Source organism: Engystomops pustulosus, chromosome 1 (genome assembly GCF_040894005.1).
Source record: "Engystomops pustulosus chromosome 1, aEngPut4.maternal, whole genome shotgun sequence".
NCBI classification, from domain to species: Eukaryota; Metazoa; Chordata; class Amphibia; order Anura; family Leptodactylidae; genus Engystomops; species Engystomops pustulosus.
The window spans coordinates 276215574-276231308 of NC_092411.1; the positions used below are offsets into that span (position 1 = coordinate 276215574).

The window sequence follows — 15735 nt, forward strand, 5'->3', positions numbered from 1 at the left end:
ACTGGTATAGCCTCTGTCCAGACTGGCATCTTTGCTGATATGATATATGCTTATGGTTTATTACTATTAATAGCCTGAAAAATCCATTTAACCACAGTAAATGTGCCCTAACCCGCCACCTCCCTGCAATGAAGCGGCTCAGTCAGTGATAAAATCTATTCCAGTTCCTCCACAGCTGGCCCACTGCCTCCCTGCTGCTCTCCATCTCTGCTGTGTATACAGGGGATAATGCTTTCTATACAAAGAACTAAACTATAATAGGAGTCCCACTGACTGCAGATATTTCCATGGCCTATTATTATCACAGCACATAATATCCTATTTCTCCATATATGTGCAGGTGTGGGTGAGCTGAGCCCATCATGGGGGGGCTTACATATATTTTGGGGGGGGGGGACAAAATAATAAAGTCTATGATGGATGTAAATTGAGATCCCTGACACATATATATCCCATATAGCCAGACCATGCTCCTATGCTCCCAGTGACTGCCAGCTCTCTAAGAATGAATGCCAGTAATATTATGTAAGCAGCAGCTGCTGTGGGGGATGTGACGCCCTCTTGTGGCCATATGTGCTATTGCTCCTCTGTGTGTTCCAGGAATGAGCCTGTGATGATGTTACTGCACAGGATCCTGCAGATTCTCTACCTATTTCCCAGTCACCAGCTGCTACCATAGCCTGCAGGGTGGCATCTTCCCCAGGTCCAGCCTTCAGCCTGTATGATCAGAGGATTGCCCCTGCTGCCTGCTGCCCCTGCTGCCCCTGCTGCCCCTGCTGCTGCTTCCTCTCTTCACATTTTTATCAATGGACTGGAAGTGCTGGAGCTGGCACTGCTCCATGTGTGCCCCTGTCACCCTGGCAGCCTGGCTGGAGTTGGAGTCTTTTCTTCTGGCATCATGAATGGAGGAGCTGACCCTAAAGAAGGCTGCAGGTGATGATGCCAGCTCTGCCCCTGCTTCACCCTGACTGTCTACTTACCCCCTACTGCCTGCCAGGTAGGTAGCAGATGTCATCTCTATGCTGGTTGTGTCCTTGAACTGTCTCTCTGTGCAGCAGGGTGGCAGTGTGACTTATAGGAGTTTACCTGCAGTCCTATGTAAAGCACAGAGATAATCGTGATAGCATAATCACAAACTCAGCTCTGCTACATAAGTGTACATTATACCTGTTCTGAGAAATCTGCTTATTTACTTTCCAAGGGGGGATGTTACTACATATTTGGGGTCTCCCCCCTTTCCCCTTTCTATTCTCTATGTAGCAAAATGTTTTTATAGCTGGGGGAACAGGGGAGACCAGCAGTCCCATGTAAATATGATTTACTATGAAACATCAGTATAAGTTTTGGGCAGCATAATGTACTTAAGAGATTTTTAACAACTGAATGGATTGTCTGAAATGTACAATGTAATGACACAACAATAATGATGACGAGTATAAATGAATAAATGGAAAAATGAATAATAGTGAAAATAATAATAAAAATAATCATATAATAATATTGATAATAATAATATGAATGATAATATCAATCATAATATTAACAATAAAATATAACCAATTATAAAACAACAATTTGTAATAATAATAATGTAGAAAAAAATAATAATAGCAATAATAATAATAATAATAATAATAATATTTAAATAATTAAATATGGAAAATAAATAAAATTAACAAATAATGTCGAACATAAAATATGAAAAGTAAATTTGACTACTTATAATACTAATAATATAAATTAATTATAAAAAATAAAATATATATTTTGAATTATTGTCATTATTACTACCATTATGATTGTTAATAATAATAATAATAATAATGATAATGATAATAATGGTAACCATAGTAATAAAAGGTAGAACAATAGCTTTCTTTCTACTATACATTCCATGTTATGCAGTTCTATGTTACATTTTGTGTGATACCAGGACAGTGGACATTACATCTCAGCTCTGCTACATCTGCATCTTGAATGTAATAAATGATCTATAGAAGAAATACAGGGGGCAGAGGGGTCCGGCTCTTACAAGGGGTCGTCTGTAAGTCGGGTGTCCTTAAGTAGGGGAATGCCTAATAAATAGATGCCTCCTTAAATGGGTGCCCTGACCTGTAGACATGTCCGGCACTGTAAATCCACAGAGCAGGTGACTTCTCCGTTATCCTTATAGACTTTAATTATCACTACAGGCTGGTATATGTAGGGTTAAATGAATACTGTCCATACAATGTGATAACATTATTACCAGGATCCAGTGTCCACATCCACCTCTGTACTTAAACAATCACTTATATGGGATGTGGGTCACACAATCATCTCTGGGGGTTTAATAAAGACAATGACACAAAGTTACATCCAATAATAAACAGTAACTAATGTCCTGATATACAGCTCTGTGTCCTATACATGTACAGCCAATTGGTAAGATCAAAAAAAGTTCTTGATAAGTATTCAGCCCCTGGTGATAAGTATTCAGCCCCTGGTGATAAGTATTCAGCCCCCGGTGGTAAGTATTCAGCCCCCGGTGATAAATATTCAGCCCCAGGTAATAAGTATTCAGCCCCCGGTGGTAAGTATTCAGCCCCTGGGGATAAGTATTCAGCCCCCGGTGATAAGTACTCAGCCCCTGGTGATAAGTATTCAGCCCCCGGTGATAAATATTCAGCCCCAGGTAATAAGTATTCAGCCCCCGGTGATAAGTAATCAGCCCCCGGTGATAAGTATTCAGCCCCTGGTGATAAGCATTTAGGCCCCGGTGATAAGTATTCAGCCCCTGGTGATAAGTATTCAGCACCCGGTGATAAGTATTCAGCCCCCGGTGATAAGTATTCAGCCCCCGGTGATAAGTATTCAGCGCCCGGTGATAAGTATTCAGCGCCCGGTGATAAGTATCAGCCCCCGGTGATAAGTATTCAGCCCCCGGTGATAAGTATTCAGCCCCCGGTGATAAGTATTCAGCCCCCAGTGATGAGTATTCAGCACCCGGTGATAAGTATTCAGCACCCGGTGATAAGTCCTCAGCTCCTGGTGATAAGTATTCAGCCCCCAGTGATAAGTATTCAGCCCCCGGTGGTAAGTATTCAGCCCCTGGTGATAAGTATTCAGCTCCCGGTGATGAGTATTCAGCCCCCAGTGATAAGTATTCAGCCCCCGGTGATAAGTATTCAGCCCCTGGTGATAAGTAATCAGCTCCTGGTGATAAGTATTCAGCCCCTGGTGATAAGTATTCAGCCCCTGGTGATGAGTATTCAGCCCCTGGTGATAAGTATTCAGCCCCCGGTGATAAGTATTCAGCCCCCGGTGGTAAGTATTCAGCCCCCGGTGATAAGTATTCAGCCCCCGGTGGTAAGTATTCAGCCCCCGGTGATAAGTATTCAGCTCCTGGTGATTAGTATTCAGCCCCTGGTGATAAGTAATCAGCTCCTGGTGATAAGTATTCAGCCCCTGGTGATAAGTATTCAGCTCCTGGTGATAAGTATTCAGCCCCGGGTGATAAGTATTCAGCCCCCGGTGATAAGTATTCAGCTCCTGGTGATAAGTATTCAGCCCCTGGTGATGAGTATTCAGCCCCCAGTGATAAGTATTCAGCCCCCGGTGATGAGTATTCAGCCCCCGGTGATAAGTATTCAGCCCCGGGTAATAAGTATTCAGCCCCCGGTGATAAGTATTCAGCCCCTGGTGATAAGTATTCAGCCCCTGGTGATAAGTAATCAGCTCCTGGTGATAAGTATTCAGCCCCTGGTGATAAGTATTCAGCTCCTGGTGATAAGTATTCAGCCCCTGGTGATAAGTATTCAGCCCCCGGTGATAAGTATTCAGCCCCCGGTGATAAGTATTCAGCCCCGGGTAATAAGTATTCAGCCCCTGGTGATAAGTATTCAGCTCCTGGTGATAAGTATTCAGCCCCGGGTGATAAGTATTCAGCCCCTGGTGATGAGTATTCAGCCCCCTGTGATAAGTATTCAGCCCCCGGTGATAAGTATTCAGCCCCCGGTGATAAGTATTCAGCCCCTGGTGATAAGTATTCAGCCCCCGGTGGTAAGTATTCAGCCCCCGGTGATAAATATTCAGCCCCAGGTAATAAGTATTCAGCCCCCGGTGATAAGTATTCAGCCCCTGGTGATAAGTATTCAGCCCCCGGTGATAAGTATTCAGTCCCCGGTGATAAGTATTCAGCCCCCGGTGATAAGTATTCAGCACCCGGTGATAAGTATTCAGCACCCGGTGATAAGTCCTCAGCCCCCGGTGATAAGTATTCAGCTCCTGGTGATAAGTATTCAGCCCCCGGTGGTAAGTATTCAGCCCCCGGTGGTAAGTATTCAGCCCCTGGTGATAAGTATTCAGCCCCTGGTGATGAGTATTCAGCCCCTGGTGATAAGTATTCAGCCCCTGGTGATAAGTATTCAGCCCCTGGTGATAAGTATTCAGCCCCTGGTGATGAGTATTCAGCCCCTGGTGATAAGTATTCAGCTCCTGGTGATAAGTATTCAGCCCCTGGTGATAAGTATTCAGCCCCTGGTGATAAGTATTCAGCTCCTGGTGATAAGTATTCAGCCCCGGGTGATAAGTATTCAGCCCCTGGTGATGAGTATTCAGCCCCCTGTGATAAGTATTCAGCCCCCGGTGATAAGTATTCAGCCCCCGGTGATAAGTATTCAGCCCCCTGTGATAAATATTCAGCCCCCGGTGATAAGTATTCAGCCCCCTGTGATAAGTATTCAGCCCCCGGTGATAAGTATTCAGCCCCTGGTGATAAGTATTCGGCCCCCTGTGATAAATATTCAGCCCCGGTGATAAGTTTTAGGCCCCTGTGATAAGTATTCAGCCCCTGGTGATAAGTATTCAGCTCCTGGTGATAAGTATTCAGCCCCTGGTGATAAGTATTCAGCCCCTGGTGATAAGTTTTCAGCCCCCGGTGATAAGTATTCAGCCCCCGGTGATGAGTATTCAGCCCCCGGTGATAAGTATTCAGCCCCTGGTGATAAGTATTCAGCCCCAGGTGATAAGTATTCAGCCCCTGGTGATAAGTATTCAGCTCCTGGTGATAAGTATTCAGCCCCTGGTGATAAGTATTCAGCCCCCAGTGATAAGTATTCAGCCCCCGGTGATAAGTATTCAGCCCCTGGTGATAAGTATTCAGCCCCCGGTGATAAGTATTCAGCCCCGGGTGATAAGTAATCAGCCCCCGGTGATAAGTATTCAGCCCCCGGTGATAAGTATTCAGCCCCCGGTGATAAGTAATCAGCCCCCGGTGATAAGTATTCAGCCCCCGGTGATGAGTATTCAGCCCCCGGTGATGAGTATTCAGCCCCTGGTGATAAGTATTCAGCCCCTGGTGATAAGTATTTAGCCCCTGGTGATAAGTATTCAGCTCCTGGTGATAAGTATTCAGCCCCCGATGATAAGTATTCAGCCCCCGGTGATAAGTATTCAGCCCCCGGTGATAAGTATTCAGCCCCCGGTGATAAGTATTCAGCCCCCGGTGATAAGTATTCAGCCCCGGGTGATAAGTATTCAGCCCCTGGTGATAAGTATTCAGCCCCTGGTGATAAGTATTCAGCTCCTGGTGATAAGTATTCAGCCCCCGGTGATAAGTATTCAGCCCCTGGTGATAAGTATTCAGCTCCTGGTGATAAGTATTCAGCCCCCGGTGATAAGTATTCAGCCCCGGGTGATAAGTATTCAGCCCCTGGTGATAAGTATTCAGCCCCTGGTGATAAGTATTCAGCCCCTGGTGATAAGTATTCAGCCCCGGGTGATAAGTATTCAGCCCCTGGTGATAAGTATTCAGCCCCTGGTGATAAGTATTCAGCCCCTGGTGATAAGTATTCAGCTCCTGGTGATAAGTATTCAGCCCCGGGTGATAAGTATTCAGCCCCCTGTGATAAATATTCAGCCCCCGGTGATAAGTATTCAGCCCCCTGTGATAAGTATTCAGCCCCCGGTGATAAGTATTCAGCCCCTGGTGATAAGTATTCGGCCCCCTGTGATAAATATTCAGCCCCGGTGATAAGTATTCAGCCCCCAGTGATAAGTATTCAGCCCCTGGTGATAAGTATTCGGCTCCTGGTGATAAGTATTCAGCCCCTGGTGATAAGTATTCAGCCCCCAGTGATAAGTATTCATCCCCCGGTGATAAGTATTCAGCCCCTGTGATAAATATTCAGCCCCGGTGATAAGTATTCAGCCCCCAGTGATAAGTATTCAACCCCTGGTGATAAGTATTCGGCCCCCTGTGATAAATATTCAGCCCCATGTGATAAGTATTCAGCCCCTGGTGATGAGTATTCAGCTCCCAGTGATAAGTATTCAGCCCCCGGTGATAAGTATTCAGCCCCCGGTGATAAGTATTCAGCCCCTGGTGCTAAGTATTCAGTCCCCGGTGATAAGTATTCAGCCCCTGGTGATAAGTATTCATCCCCTGGTGATAAGTATTCAGCCCCCGGTGATAAGTATTCAGCCCCAGGTGATAAGTATTCGGCCCCCTGTGATAAATATTCAGCCCCGGTGATAAGTATTCAGCCCCCAGTGATAAGTATTCAACCCCTGGTGATAAGTATTCGGCCCCCTGTGATAAATATTCAGCCCCATGTGATAAGTATTCAGCCCCTGGTGATGAGTATTCAGCTCCCGGTGATAAGTATTCAGCCCCCGGTGATAAGTATTCAGCCCCCGGTGATAAGTATTCAGCCCCTGGTGCTAAGTATTCAGTCCCCGGTGATAAGTATTCAGCCCCTGGTGATAAGTATTCATCCCCTGGTGATAAGTATTCAGCCCCCGGTGATAAGTATTCAGCCCCAGGTGATAAGTATTCGGCCCCCGGTGATAAGTATTCGGCCCCCGGTGATAAGTATTCGGCCCCCGGTGATAAGTATTCCTCTCCCGGTGATAAGTATTCAGCCCCCGGTGATAAGTATTCAGCCACTGGTGACAAGTATTCAGCCCCCGGTGATAAGTATTCAGCCCCCAGTGATAAGTATTCAGCCCCCGGTGATAAGTATTCAGCTCCTGGTGATAAGTATTCAGTCCCCGGTGATAAGTATTCAGCCCCTGGTGATAAGTATTCGGCCCCCTGTGATAAATATTCAGCCCCAGGTGATAAGTATTCAGCCCCTGGTGATAAGTATTCAGCCCCCGGTGATAAGTATTCAGCCCCCGGTGATAAGTATTCAGCCCCCGGTGATGAGTATTCAGTCTCCGATGATAAGTATTCAGCACCTGGTGGTAAGTATTCATCCCCTGGTGATAAGTATTCAGTCCCCAGTGATAAGTACTCAGTACCCGGTGATAAATATTCAGCCCCCGGTGATAAGTATTCAGCCCCTGGTGATAAGTATTCAGCCCCTGGTGATAAGTATTCAGCCCCCGGTGATAAGTATTCAGCCCCCGGTGATAAGTATTCTGCCCCCAGTGATAAGTATTCAGCCCCTGGTGATAAGTATTCAGCTCCTGGTGATAAGTATTCAGCCCCGGGTGATAAGTATTCAGCCCCTGGTGATGAGTATTCAGCCCCCTGTGATGAGTATTCAGCCCCCTGTGATAAGTATTCAGCCCCCGGTGATAAGTATTCAGCCCCCGCTGATAAGTATTCAGCCCCCGGTGATAAGTATTCAGCCCCCTGTGATAAATATTCAGCCCCCGGTGATAAGTATTCAGCCCCCTGTGATAAGTATTCAGCCCCCGGTGATAAGTATTCAGCCCCTGGTGATAAGTATTCGGCCCCCTGTGATAAATATTCAGCCCCGGTGATAAGTATTCAGCCCCCAGTGATAAGTATTCAGCCCCTGGTGATAAGTATTCGGCTCCTGGTGATAAGTATTCAGCCCCTGGTGATAAGTATTCAGCCCCCAGTGATAAGTATTCAGCCCCCGGTGATAAGTATTCAGCCCCTGGTGATAAGTATTCAGCCCCGGGTGATAAGTATTCAGCCCCTGGTGATAAGTATTCAGCCCCTGGTGATAAGTATTCAGCTCCTGGTGATAAGTATTCAGCTCCTGGTGATAAGTATTCAGCCCCGGGTGATAAGTATTCAGCCCCTGGTGATGAGTATTCAGCCCCCTGTGATAAGTATTCAGCCCCCGGTGATAAGTATTCAGCCTCCGGTGATAAGTATTCAGCCCCCGCTGATAAGTATTCAGCCCCCGGTGATAAGTATTCAGCCCCCTGTGAAAAATATTCAGCCCCCGGTGATAAGTATTCGGCCCCCTGTGATAAGTATTCAGCCCCCGGTGATAAGTATTCGGCCCCCTGTGATAAATATTCAGCCCGGTGATAAGTATTCAGCCCCCAGTGATAAGTATTCAGCCCCTGGTGATAAGTATTCAGCTCCTGGTGATAAGTATTCAGCCCCTGGTGATAAGTATTCAGCCCCTGGTGATAAGTATTCAGCCCCTGGTGATAAGTATTCGGCCCCCTGTGATAAATATTCAGCCCGGTGATAAGTATTCAGCCCCCAGTGATAAGTATTCAACCCCTGGTGTAAAGTATTCGGCCCCCTGTGATAAATATTCAGCCCCAGGTGATAAGTATTCAGCCCCTGGTGATGAGTATTCAGCTCCCGGTGATAAGTATTCAGCCCCGGGTGATAAGTATTCAGCCCCTGGTGATAAGTATTCAGCCCCCGGTGATAAGTATTCAGCCCCTGGTGATAAGTATTCGGCCCCCTGTGATAAATATTCAGCCCCGGTGATAATTATTCAGCCCCCAGTGATAAGTATTCAGCCCCTGGTGATAAGTATTCGGCTCCTGGTGATAAGTATTCAGCCCCTGGTGATAAGTATTCAGCCCCCAGTGATCAGTATTCAGCCCCCGGTGATAAGTATTCAGCCCCTGGTGATAAGTATTCAGCCCCGGGTGATAAGTATTCAGCCCCTGGTGATAAGTATTCAGCTCCTGGTGATAAGTATTCAGCCCCGGGTGATAAGTATTCAGCCCCCGGTGATAAGTATTCAGCCTCCGGTGATAAGTATTCAGCCCCCGCTGATAAGTATTCAGCCCCCGGTGATAAGTATTCAGCCCCCTGTGAAAAATATTCAGCCCCCGGTGATAAGTATTCGGCCCCCTGTGATAAGTATTCAGCCCCCGGTGATAAGTATTCAGCCCCTGGTGATAAGTATTCGGCCCCCTGTGATAAATATTCAGCCCCGGTGATAAGTATTCAGCCTCCAGTGATAAGTATTCAACCCCTGGTGATAAGTATTCGGCCCCCTGTGATAAATATTCAGCCCCAGGTGATAAGTATTCAGCCCCTGGTGATGAGTATTCAGCTCCCGGTGATAAGTATTCAGCCCCCGGTGATAAGTATTCAGCCCCCGGTGATAAGTATTCAGCCCCCGGTGATAAGTATTCAGTCCCCGGTGATAAGTATTCAGCCCCTGGTGATAAGTATTCATCCCCTGGTGATAAGTATTCAGCCCCCGGTGATAAGTATTCAGCCCCAGGTGATAAGTATTCGGCCCCCGGTGATAAGTATTCGGCCCCCGGTGATAAGTATTCGGCCCCCGGTGATAAGTATTCCGCTCCCGGTGATAAGTATTCAGCCCCCGGTGATAAATATTCAGCCCCAGGTGATAAGTATTCAGCCCCAGGTGATAAGTATTCAGCCCCCGTTGATAAGTATTCAGCCCCCTGCTGATAAGTATTCAGCCACCGGTGATAAGTATTCAGCCCCTGGTGATAAGTATTCAGCCCCTGGTGATAAGTATTCAGTCCCCGGTGATAAGTATTCAGCCACTGGTGACAAGTATTCAGCCCCCGGTGATGAGTATTCTGCCCCCGGTGATAAGTATTCAGCCCCGGTGATAAGTATTCATCCCCCGGTGATAAGTATTCAGCCACTGGTGACAAGTATTCAGCCCCCGGTGATAAGTATTCAGCCCCCAGTGATAAGTATTCAGCCCCCGGTGATAAGTATTCAGCTCCTGGTGATAAGTATTCAGTCCCCGGTGATAAGTATTCAGCCCCTGGTGATAAGTATTCGGCCCCCTGTGATAAATATTCAGCCCCAGTTGATAAGTATTCAGCCCCTGGTGATAAGTATTCAGCCCCCGGTGATAAGTATTCAGCCCCCGGTGATAAGTATTCAGCCCCCGGTGATGAGTATTCAGTCTCCGATGATAAGTATTCAGCACCTGGTGGTAAGTATTCATCCCCTGGTGATAAGTATTCAGTCCCCAGTGATAAGTACTCAGTACCCGGTGATAAATATTCAGCCCCCGGTGATAAGTATTCAGCCCCTGGTGATAAGTATTCAGCCCCTGGTGATAAGTATTCAGCCCCCGGTGATAAGTATTCAGCCCCCGGTGATAAGTATTCGGCCCCCAGTGATAAGTATTCAGCCCCTTTGTCCATTGTTTAGTAGAAGCAGCTTTGGAGCTGGTGCATCCAGGAGTCTTCTTGGGAAGATGCGATAAGTCCCCCCCAACCCCCCTGGATTTGGGGATCATCTGCCTCCTCCTTGCAGATCCTCTCCAGTTCCCTCAGGTTGGTGAACATTGTTGGAGGCCATTTTCATGTCTCTTCAGAGATGCTCCATTGGTTTTAGGTCCGGGCTCTGGCTGGGCCAGTCAGGAATGGTCACAGAGATGTTCTGAAGCCTCTGCTGTGTTATTTTAGCTGTGGTCTTAGGGTCATTTTCTTGTTGGAAGGTTCAGCCCAGTCTGAGGTCCAGAGCATCTGGTAAAGGTTTTCCCGGATATCTCTGTACTTGGCCATATTCATCTTTCCTTCCATTACAACCAGTGGTCCTGTCCCTGCCCCTTCGCCCCCCCCCCCCCATAGCATGATGCTGCCCCCACCATGTGTAACTGCTAGGATAAGGAAATGCTGGTAATACACCAATATTGGGGGCACATCTTAATCCCCCTTGGCATAGGGCACACTGTGATTGTAAAAATCGTAATGTGAAGGGAACAAGACATTGGTCATCTCGTACATCACTCATTGTAGAGAAGCAGAAATTATATGATGTATAGGAGGGAGAGATATTCATCGTGTGATTGTCCGTGCCAGGGAGGATGACACTCGCAGAGCTGATAGAAAATCAATGCTCCTGCCAATAACTGTGAGTGGCAGAGCCTGAAAGAGGATTATCTGTGCCGAGACATCTGCATCAATCCCACGGGAGACCTGATCCATCACAGAGATACAATATATATACAGAGGATGCTGACAAGAAGCACAGAGCCCCTCGCTGTACCTGTATGTAATGTAATAAACACATGGTAAACACTAGAGATGAGCGAACATACTCGTCCGAGCTTGATGCTCGTTCGAGCATTAGCGTACTCGAAACTGCTCGTTGCTCGGACGAATACTTCGCCCGCTCAAGAAAATGGCAGCCTATGGCATGACGTGGTACCCTTACACGTCGATAGCAGTGGTTGGCTGGCCAGATCAGGTGACCCTGGGATAGACTAGCCCCTGCCCGCGCTGCTCGGATCATTCTGTGTCTGGATGCCGCTAGGGAGAGAGCTGCTGCTGGTCAGGGAAAGCGTTAGGGTGTTCTATTAGAATAGTGTTAGGCAGGAGTGATTCTACAAGGACCCAACAGCCCTTCTTAGGGCTACAATAACGTTATACTTTTTTTTTTTTTATTTGCAGCTAGTACCATATTGTGAGGAATTTGCAGGGGGACTTGCTACCGTTGTGTTTAGCGCTTAGTGACACACATATCCACCTCAAACACCAAAGTGGGAAAATTTATTAGGGGTTTGATTTCAATTAGGCACAGTCTGCCATTTACTTTTTATTTTACGTTTATTTTTTCATAACTCAGCGTCATCTCATCTGGCATAGTAGTGTGCTTTAATACTTGGCTAGAAAATAGCCATAGGAGAATCCAAACGGCTTACTTACGCCTACAATAGCGTTATATATATTTTATTTCTGGTTGATCTGCTGGTGGCTGTCCTTGCTGCAGTGCATCTACTAGCAAATTGTCAGGAATTTGGAGTGAGACTTGCGACCGCTGTGTTTAGCGCTTAGTGACGCACATATCCATCGCAAAGACCGAAGTGGGAAAATTTATTAGGGGTTGGATTTCAATTAGGCACAGTCTGCCATTTCCTTTTTATTTTACGTTTATTTTTTCATAACTCAGCGTCATCTCATCTGGCATAGCAGTGTGCTTTCATACTTGGCTAGAAAATAGCCATAGCAATAGGATAGCATTGTTTGGCTTTAAAAACTAAAAAACACAAAAAAAAACAAAAAAAACTAAAAAACACAAAAAAAAGTTAAAAAAAAATTAAAGTTATAACTTTCATTTTCAAAATGTTTAACCCGAGGGCTAGGGGTAGAGGACGAGGGCGGGGACGTGGGCGTCCAACTACTGCAGGGGTCAGAGGCCGTGGTCCTGGGCGGGGTGAGACACCACCTGCTGATGAGGGAGCAGGGGAACGCCGCAGAGCTACACTCCCTAGGTTCATGTCTGAAGTTACTGGGACTCGTGGTAGAGCACTGTTGAGGCCAGAACAGTGCGAACAGGTGATGTCGTGGATTGCCGACAATGCTTCGAGCAATTTGTCCACCAGTCAGTCTTCCACGCAGTCCACCCATGTCCCCGAAATCGGCACTCCTCCAGCTCCTGCACCTCAGCCTCCTCCCCCCCAGTCTGCCCCCTCCCAGGAAAATTTGGCATTTGAACCGGCATACTCTGAGGAACTGTTTTCTGGACCCTTCCCACAGTCACAAACCACTTGTCTGGTTGCTGCTGAGCAATTTTCCGATGCCCAGGTTTTCCACCAGTCGCAGTCTGTGGGTGATGATGACCTTCTTGACGTAGGGGAAGAAGTGTGTAAAGAGGTGTCCGACGATGAGGAGACACGGTTGTCAGACAGTGGTGAAGTTGTTGTCAGGGCAGGAAGTCCGAGGGGGGAGCAGACTGAGGGATCGGAGGATGATGAGGTGACAGACCCAAGCTGGGTTGAGAGGCCGGGTGAACACAGTGCTTCTGAGATGGAGGAGAGTCCTCGACCAGAACAGGTTGGAAGAGGCAGTGGTGGGGCCAGACGGAGAGGCAGGGCCAGAGCAGGTGCATCAGCGCCAAATGTGTCACGTAGTGAAGCTCCCGTGGCGAGGGCTCCCGCGGCGAGGGCTAGATTTTCAGAAGTCTGGAGGTTCTTTAAGGAAACACCGGATGACCGACGGACTGTGGTGTGCAACCTTTGCCAAACCAGGATCAGCAGGGGTTCCACCACTACTAGCTTAACTACCACCAGTATGCGCAGGCATATGAATGCTAAACACCCCACTCAGTGGCACCAAGCCCGTTCACCTCCGGCCGTGCACACCACTGCTCCTTCCCCTGTTTCAGCTGATAGTCAGCCCCCTGCCCAGGACCCTGGCACAAAAACCCCATCGTCGCCTCCACGATCCTCCACAGCATCCAGCAGCGTTCAGCTCTCCATACCCCAGATGCTGGAGCAGAAACGCAAATATAGTGCAACCCACCCGCACGCCCAAGCCCTTAATGTCCACATCTCCAGATTGCTTAGCCTGGAGATGCTGCCCTATAGGCTAGTAGAGACCGAGGCCTTTCGCAACCTCATGGCGGCGACCGCCCCTCGGTATTCGGTCCCCAGCCGCCACTACTTTTCCCGATGTGCCGTCCCAGCCCTGCACCAGCACGTGTCAGACAACATCATCCGTGCCCTGACCAACGCCGTTTCTGACAAGGTCCACCTGACCACGGACACGTGGACGAGTGCTGCCGGGCAGGGCCACTATGTATCGCTGACGGCACATTGGGTTAACTTGGTGGAGGCTGGGACCGAGTCTGACCCTGGGGCTGGTCATATACTGCCGACGCAGAGGATTGCGGGGCCTACCTCAGTCCAGGCCTACTATACCTCCTCCTCCTCCCACCCCTCCTCCACCTCCTCCTCCTCCGAATTACCATCCGTGGCCATGGCGCCATCAGTCGGTAGCTCTAGGCACAGCAGCAGTGCCGTCGCTAACGACAGCAGGCGGTGCTCAAACTGCTGAGCCTAGGCGATAAAAGGCACACCGCCCTAGAGCTATTACAGGGCATTCCACATCAAACTTGTTAACTTTGTCGCCACCCTGCTGTGTAATCCCCAAAATATACTGGCAAACTTTTATCATTTACCGATATTATTTCAGCGCTTCTTGCGCATCTGTTTACATTCCCCTCACCTGCCATATCCCAAACTTATAAGAACGCTACTACACTTGATCTTATACAAAAGGTTCTTAGAAGTGCTGTTTGGGGAGTAGCCTAGAGACAGGGGCTTAGATTGGCGAAAGCTCGCCTGGCAGCGGAGCGCCAGCTCCATGCGCATCATGCGCTTCTTGCGCATCTGTTTACATTCCCCTCACCCACCATATCCCAAACTTATAAGAACGCTACTACACTTAACTTGGTGCAGGCTGGGACCGAGTCTGACCCTGGGGCTGGTCATATACTGCCGACGCAGAGGATTGCCGGGCCTACCTCGGTCCAGGTCTCAAAGGCCTACTATACCTCCTCCTCCTCCCACCCCTCCTCCACCTCCTCCTCCTCCGAATTACCATCCGTGGCCATGGCGCCATCAGTCGGTAGCTCTAGGCACAGCAGCAGTGCCGTCGCTAAGCGACAGCAGGCGGTGCTCAAACTGCTGAGCCTAGGCGATAAAAGGCACACCGCCCAAGAGCTATTACAGGGCATTCCACATCAAACTTGTTAACTTTGTCGCCACCCTGCTGTGTAATCCACAAAATATACTGGCAAACTTTTATCATTTACCGATATTATTTCAGCGCTTCTTGCGCATCTGTTTACATTCCCCTCACCCGCCATATCCCAAACTTATAAGAACGCTACTACACTTGATCTTATACAAAAGGTTCTTAGAAGTGCTGTTTGGGGAGTAGCCTAGAGACAGGGGCTTGGATTGGCGAAAGCTCGCCTGGCAGCGGAGTGCCAGCTCCATGCCAAGATCCAACTAACATAGTTTTAACTGCAGCACCTTTAATCTACTACTAGTTCACTGCCTCCATACATGGTCCCCTTATCAAACGAGCTGTGTCAGGCAGAATTTTGGGTTGTTTTCATGGCTTCCATGTTAACTTTGTCGCCACCCTGCTGTGTAATCCACAAAATATACTGGCAAACTTTTATCATGTACCGATATTATTTGAGCGCTTCTTGCTCACCTCCTTTGGTTCCTCTCTGCCACCCATTGGTTTGAAGCCTGAGTCCATTTAGGGTATGTCGCCATGCCACTCTCTAGCCTGCAGCTGCTGCCGCTGCCTCTGCATGCCGTCCCCTATAGTGTCAGGGTCAATTATTGAATTATTGGATGTTTTAGATGCTATCTTGCTTCATTCTGTCACTCTGTCATGGCCATGCTGTTGCCCATATTTTTGGCATAATGGTGCGATTAAGCAGCCTCAGAGGCATCCATGCATGCTGCCCCTGCTGTTTCCTGTCCATTTCCGTGGTGTTTCCATCCTTTTCTGAGGTTTCCAGGTGTTTGGCCAAGCTTCCCTGTGCAGAGCCTTGGTCCCCTTGAAAAATGCTCGAGTCTCCCATTGACTTCAATGGGGCTCGTTATTCGAGACGAGCACTCGAGCATCGGGAAAAGTTCGTCTCGAATAACGAGTACCCGAGCATTTTAGTGCTCGCTCATCTGTAGTAAACACATAAAACCACATTTATCAGGGCTTGTACATCTAAAATCTGGCATATTAGCCCAGAAATTGGCAAAATTATTTGTGCACAACCAGATA

At 47.9% G+C, this 15735-nt stretch overlaps 1 protein-coding gene across 1 annotated transcript in view; it reads left to right on the forward strand.

Annotated features, from left to right (window-relative positions):
- The first annotated feature begins 590 nt into the window (after window positions 1-590).
- The window catches only part of LOC140082007 (histamine H2 receptor-like), a 63576-nt gene continuing 48431 nt past the window's right edge, over window positions 591-15735 (forward strand). Inside the window, exon 1 of the mRNA XM_072126298.1 lies at window positions 591-997. The gene's annotated coding sequence lies outside the window, so the exon portion shown is untranslated. The remainder of the gene's footprint in view (window positions 998-15735) is intronic.